At 32.4% G+C, this 7,433-nt stretch overlaps 1 pseudogene; it reads left to right on the top strand.

The window, feature by feature from the left end:
• The first annotated feature begins 3,340 nt into the window (after positions 1–3,340).
• LOC131172475 (probable LRR receptor-like serine/threonine-protein kinase At3g47570) lies at positions 3,341–7,408 on the top strand (annotated as a pseudogene).
• The last annotated feature ends 25 nt before the right edge of the window (positions 7,409–7,433 follow it).

Below are 7,433 nucleotides of genomic sequence, written 5' to 3'. Positions count from 1 at the left end.
ATACTACCCAAACCTATCATATTAAAATTCGATCAGATCGAATACCTACAAAAATCCAATCCATTACCATTCTTATTCTCGTGGTGCCCCAACACGCAATACATATTTTTCACCGTTTCCTTCATCATATTTCTCTTTTTCTACTATTATAAGATAACAATTGATGAAATAAACTTGTCATGATTAATAGTTTTAATTTGATGTCTAAAATTTGTAGTCTAACACTAGTAGGTTAGATGAATTCATTATTTTTTATATGTTTCAAAGCAAGTCAATTCACTATTTGTTGATGTGTGCATTTTGGAGTATGGTGTGGGCAGTGAAGTATCAAAACATGGTTACATATTAAGTTTTAGCATACTCTTGTTGGAGATGTTCACGGGAAAAAGGTCGACCAATGACATGTTCAAAGAAAATTTGAGTCTTCACAATTTTGTCAAAAGATTTTTGCCATCACAAGTGATTATAGATCCCAATCTTTTTTTTATGCAACTCAATACAAATGCAACATTAAATCATAACCATAATTTTAGGAATATGGGACAATATGTTCATTGGATTCTTGATTTCAGTGTTAGAAATTGGAATCTCTTGTTCTATGAAATCATTACAAAAGCACATGAATATAAGTGATGTTGTTGCTCAACTCTCTTCCATTAGAAACAAACTTGTTGAAACTCGATTACCAAGAGAAGGATAGATTATAAGTGCACTTCAAGTGGCAGATAAACAATGCTATTTTTTTTTTTTTACTTTCTTGAAATAAATTAAGAATAAAACTTGTAATATGCATGTAACAAAATCTCTCCATCCCCTGCTCATATGATAACCCAAAAAATTTTTGAATGTTTTTTTGTAACATCAGTTGTTTAATTGCAAATGGATGCAAGGTAGTTCAAAAAATCTCTCTCTTTTTTTTTTTCATCTCAGGTACTCAAGATTGATGACTCTGATGTAGAATGCCTATTGATTATTGAATTAATCAGTTTGGTGAATATTGAAAGCAGTTAAGATTTTTAAATTTAGTCTGATTATTGAATTAATAAAAATAAAGAGTTAAGGATTTAAAATTCAACCAAAGCTAAATCAGAGTTTAGTTAGTATACTATTAAATAAATATTATAAAATTAATAATAATATGAGAAATTAATAATTCAAGTTAACATATTAGTATATCAAATTATTGACATCATTAATTATTTAAATTATAAATAGATAAAAATAAGAATTTTCAATTTTCTTTATAATAGTTATAGGTTAATAGTTTTTAATTATTTTAAGCTAATAGAAATAATTTAAATAATAGAAAAAGTTTTTGTTTTATAAATAAAATGAAATTAATTATTTGTTAAAATTAAATGAAGAAAAATGATAAAAATTTAAACTTCAAAAAATAAGTAGTTTAAACAGGATGACTTAAATGGCTCGTAAGTTAAAAGTGTTAAAAAAACTTAAAAGCATTTAATACAATTTTGACTAAAATTACTTTTGACACAATTGAACTAGCTCAGTCTGAGCTCAATATCATTATTGTTTAAACGTATAACACATGATAAAGCAATCAAACCAAGTCCAGATTTATCTCCTATTCCTGGAAATTAAATGAGCTCACTTGTGATGTAGAAGGATGCCATGCACACCATCCTCCATTCTAGCAGGACAAATAAAATGTCATTGCAAGTATACATCTACTGTAAGAACAATGAAAACAATTATGAGTTATGCAAGGAATCATTGCTGTAGAATTGAAGCGCAGACCGGAAAATTCAGAATAATGAATATGCATGAGATTTGATGGCTTCAAAAATAAAAATCTATTTAAAAATTCATTTCATACTGAACATGTCTGACTCGACTAAACGAATAAGTATTAACTAACAAAAATGCAACGTAGAAACATTCATGAAAAGAGTTGAATGCAAGGCTACCACCCATGTAAAAGGCCTGCATGAATCGTTGCCATTCACACTAAGAAATTGCAAAGCAAACAAACATTTTCCTTAATGAATGTTTTAGTCCTTTTCCACTGACAAATTCTTGGTAATCTCACATAAAAGGTTAATCAATAGCCAACAAATTAGTTAGAAGTTCAATTAGTCGTGAAAAAGGGACCCATCCAAAATGCCCAAGGCAATTAAGTCTGCAGAACGTTAATCAATCATTAAATATTCTTTGAAATATTGTGCAAACGGTACAATTTTTCTATTAATTAAAAGTTCAGTCAATGAGTTAATTGAACCAATACTTCAATCGTGGAAAAGTCTAACCCATCCCAAACGTTGAGGGCAGTTGAAGTCTTAATTGCATGGCCACTGGCCGTCAGCATAGTGATCAAATGCATCAAGAATTTTCAGAATATATATATATATATATATATATATTAAAAAAAATTAAAAATAGTGTAAAAAAATCATTTTTCGAATTATGACAAATACTTTTTAAAATTAAAAAAAAAATTCCTTTTTTAAGATTGAGACTTGACTATCATTGAATATCAAAATAATTTAGTTTCTTAAATTTTTATTTATTAACAAAATATTCTCTATATTTAAGTTTCATATTCAAATAATTATCTAATTTATATTTAAATAATTATATAAAATTTTTTGAATAAAATAAATGGTTATTTTAAACATAAAATAAATAATTATTTTAAATTAAAACTTTGATATGTGAATTATTTTATTAATAAAAAAATTATTTTGTTAATAAAATAAAATTTTAAAGACTAAATTATTTTAAATTGAATAACAATTAACAAAGTTAATGGCCGATTTAGATAGTATAGAGTAATTTGCTAATAGAACTATACTTTGAGGATTACATTAGTACTCAAAAATATGCCAAGAATAAATCTGTTGTTTTCCTATAGTTCAGAGATTTAATTATAAATTATCCATATATATATATATAATTAGAATTTGTCTAATGGCTAAAAAGCACATCAATCAATTATAAATGTTTGATTCGAGTCCTCTAATCCTCTTATGAAAAATAAATAAATACACATCTTATCGTGAGCGTTGGATTTTGTTGTATACCTTCTATTAAAGACATGTCATTGGTTAAGTAGGTTAATAAATTTAATTTATGAAGTTATTTATAAATTTTATTATAATATTGTATTATGTTAAATGATTATGAATAAATTCATTATTTATTTATAATTATTCATAAATTTTGAATAATGTGACTAGTCTCTTCAACTATTTTTCATATTTTAATATTTCAACCATGTGAAAGAATTTTAATGTATCACATCCCTTCTCCATAAATACGCTTTCTACTTGTTTAATTGAACCAACCAATTCCTACTCAAAGAAAGTCTCAAACTGCACATATGGGGCCTTATTGCAAGAGTTCCTCAGCATCTTTCTCATCTTTGTGCCTGTTTTCTCTTATTCATTTCTTGTGCTTCAACTTGCCAGCAGCCTCTGCCATCCACAAGAACAATGAGACAGATCGGCTTGCATTGCTGGACTTCAAGGCCAAAATAAGTGACCCTTTTGGAGTCATGCGCTCATGGAATAACAGTCTTCACTTCTGCCGGTGGTATGGTGTCACTTGTGGGCGTAGACACCAAAGAGTCACAACGTTAGACCTGCACTCCCACAAACTTTCAGGGCCCATATCACCACATGTTGGTAATTTGAGCTTCCTAAGGGTGTTGTCTCTTTATAATAATAGCTTCAGCCATGAGATCCCTCCTCAGATTGGCCGTTTAAGCAGACTGCAAACGTTGTCTCTTTATAACAATTCAATTGACGGTCATATTCCTCCTAGCATATCTAACTGTTCAAACCTTCTTTTCTTTTATTTGGATAACAACAATCTCGCAGGCGAAATCCCTGTGGAGCTTGGTTTCTTACCAAAGCTCCAAGAGATCTATTTGAAGGAGAATAATTTAATAGGTAGCCTCCCACCATCTTTCGGGAATCTGTCGTCCCTTCAGTTTCTTGCTGCATATCAAAATTATTTGAACGGAAATCTCCCAGAAACTTTAGGCCAATTGAGAAGTCTATGGTTCTTATCAATTTTTCATAATGGATTTTCGGGTACCGTCCATCCGTCCATCTTCAATCTTTCTTCGATCAAGGATTTCAGCATTGCTGAAAACCAATTCCAGATAACAAAGTGGAGAAGATGTAATTTTATTAATGTGAAACCTCAATAAACCAATTGACAGTATACATTCAGCTTAAATAAAAAGAATAATAACAGAGGTTGCTGAAAAAGAGGAGAAAAATAATGAAGACTATCACTTGGAAGGGAACGAATTACCCAAAGAATCTCAACCACAAAGACTCATTCAAATATACAATATTTACAGAATTCACCTTGTCACTCCTTTACTCAAGCCTAAAAACACGGCATCCTTATTTCTCCTGAGAGGCGGACTCGTCCTTATTACTCCTTGAGCTAATAATTCCAAGGGAGTCTTCCCTTGGGCATTGGAATATCTCTTCCAAATCTTCGAAGGTTTTCTATTGCTGATAACCAATTCACTGGCCCCATTCCAACTTCAATTTCTAACGCCTCAAATCTAGAAATGCTGGATCTAGCCCAAAATGATCTCAGCGGAAGAGTGCCTTCTCTTGACAAGTTGCATAGACTTTCAGAATTGGTGATTTCTGTCAACAATTTAGGAAGTGGGAAAGCTGATGACTTGAGATTTCTTTCCAGTTTAACTAACGCCACAGCTTTAAAATTCCTAGAGATAGGCAGCAACAACTTTGGAGGGGAACTTCCTCAACACATCGCCAACTTTTCAAAGGAGCTCCTCCAATTTGTCATACAAAACAATCAGATATCCGGAATCATCCCAGTTGGAACACAAGTTCTTGTTAACTTGGAAGTTTTCGTTGCAGACAGGAACAAACTCTCAGGTACCATTCCATCAGGCATTGGACTGCTTCAAAATCTAAGAAAAATTTACCTTGGAGGCAATAATTTATCGGGATATATTCCATCATCTCTGGGAAACCTGACAAATTTACTTGAAATTGATTTATCTGACAATAATCTTCAAGGTACCATCCCTTCCAGCCTAGGCAGGTGCAAAAACTTGCTCGCACTAGATTTTTCTATAAACAATCTTAGTGGTCCCATACCCTCACAAGTTATTGGACTTTCCTCCTTTTCAAAAGTTCTTAATTTGTCTCTGAATAATTTGTCTGGTTCCCTTCCAAAAGACGTAGAAAATTTGAAAAATTTAGGAATCCTTGACCTTCATGAGAACATGTTGTCAGGGGAGATTCCCGGTGGTCTTGGCAGTTGTAAGAGTCTAGAATTCTTGTTCATGGGTGCCAACTTGTTCCAAGGATCCATTCCTTCCTCTTTTAGTTCATTACGTGGCATTAGAGAGTTAAATCTTTCTCATAATAATCTGTCAGGCAAGATTCCAGAATTTTTAAAGAGCTTCAACTCAACACAGCTTTTGGATTTATCTTATAATGACTTTGAGGGCATGGTACCAGTAGAAGGAGTTTTCAAGAATTCTAGTGCTACCTTTGTGGCAGGAAATAAAAATCTATGTGGTGGCATACCTGATTTTGGGCTACCTGTGTGCAAGTTTGAACAATCAAAGAGGAGACTAACTACAAAATTAAAGATCATAATTTCCACGTTTTGTGGGGTTATAGGCGTTGCACTTTTGCTTATTTCTTTGCTTTTTTGGCGCCATTTAAGAAAGAGAAAAGGAGAATCTGTATCACTATTTGATGGAAATCCATTATTGAAGCTGTCTTATCAAAGTCTGCTCAAAGCCACTAATGGATTCTCTTCGGATAATTTGATTGGTATTGGTAGCTTTGGATCTGTATATAAAGGGATTCTTGATCAACAAGGAATGGTAGTTGCAATTAAGGTATTTAACCTGAGGCGACGAGGAGCTTCAAAGAGTTTTATAGCCGAATGTGAGGCCTTACGAAATGTCAGGCATCGAAATCTTGTCAAGATACTCACAGCTTGTTCAGGAATTGATTATCATGGTAATGATTTCAAAGCATTGGTTTATGATTTCATGGTTAATGGGAGCTTAGATGGCTGGTTGCATCCAACTCTTGGATTAGATGAGGTGCCAAGGACTTTAAATGTTATCCAAAGGTTGAATATTGCCGTCGATGTTGCTTCTGCGCTTGAGTATCTTCATTATCATTGTGGAACACCATTTGTTCATTGTGATCTAAAACCAAGTAATGTCCTTCTCGACGAAAAAATGACTGGACATGTAGGTGATTTTGGGTTGGTAAAGTTTCTTTCTACTAGGATGCTTGGCCATTCAACAAATCAATCTAGTTCTCTTGGAATAAGGGGAACTATCGGATATTGTCCTCCAGGTAATGGTAATACATATTTTTCATCATTTCCTTCATAATATTTCTCTTTTTCTACTATTTTAAGACAATTGATGAAATGACAACTATAGACTTGTCATGATTAATAGTTTTAATTTGATGTCTAAAAGTTGTAGTTTTCTAACGCTAGTAGGCTAGAAGAATTCATTATTTTTGATATGTTTCAAAGCAAGTCAATTCACTACTTGTTGATTTGTATATTTTAGAGTATGGTGTGGGCAATGAAGTATCAACACATGGTGACATATTTAGTTTTGGAATACTCTTGTTGGAGATGTTCACGGGAAAGAGGCCAACCGATGACATGTTCAAAGAGAATTTGAGCCTTCACAGTTTTGTCAAAAGATTTTTGCCAGAACAAGTAAAACAGATTATAGATCCCAATCTTTTTGAAGCGCAACTCAATGCACATAGTAACTACAACTTTAGGAAGAGCGGAAACGATATATTCATTGAATGCTTGATTTCAATATTAGAAATTGGAATCTCTTGTTCTACAGAATCACCACAAGAGCGCATGAATATAAGTGATGTTGTTGCTCAGCTCTCTTCCATTAGAAACAAACTTGTTGGAACTCAATTACCAAGCGGGGGAGAGACTGTAAGTGCACTTCAAGTAGCAGGTATATAATGCTATTCATTGTTGAAATAGAGAATAAAACTTGTCATATGCATGTAACAAAATCTTCCCATCCCTTGCTCATATGAACAAAAATTTTTGAATGTTTTTTTGTAACATCAGTTGTTTACTTGCAAATGGATGCAAGATTGGTTAAAAAATCCCTTTTTTTCCTTCTCAGGTACTCAAGATTGATGACTCTGATGCGGAATGCCTGTTGATTACCATGAAGCATAACTTGTTATACCTAGTCTATGTAATCCTTATATATGTTTGTAATGCTGCATCTTGCTTGGTTAGTACTGTGTTTCCTTCATGCATAAAATGTTTTTCTTATTTTAACTCTTTACACCCCCAAGATGAGATCTCATTAAAAAATATTGCAGTATCTCTCACGTTTATATGAGATCCACCTCTACAATTTCGAATGGAACTCGTGTACTTGTAAGCGTAGGATG

This window comes from Hevea brasiliensis, chromosome 14, assembly GCF_030052815.1.
Source record: "Hevea brasiliensis isolate MT/VB/25A 57/8 chromosome 14, ASM3005281v1, whole genome shotgun sequence".
Classification (NCBI taxonomy): Eukaryota; Viridiplantae; Streptophyta; class Magnoliopsida; order Malpighiales; family Euphorbiaceae; genus Hevea; species Hevea brasiliensis.
The sequence above is the reverse complement of the archived record's forward strand: the minus strand, read 5'-3'. Positions and strand labels throughout refer to the sequence as shown.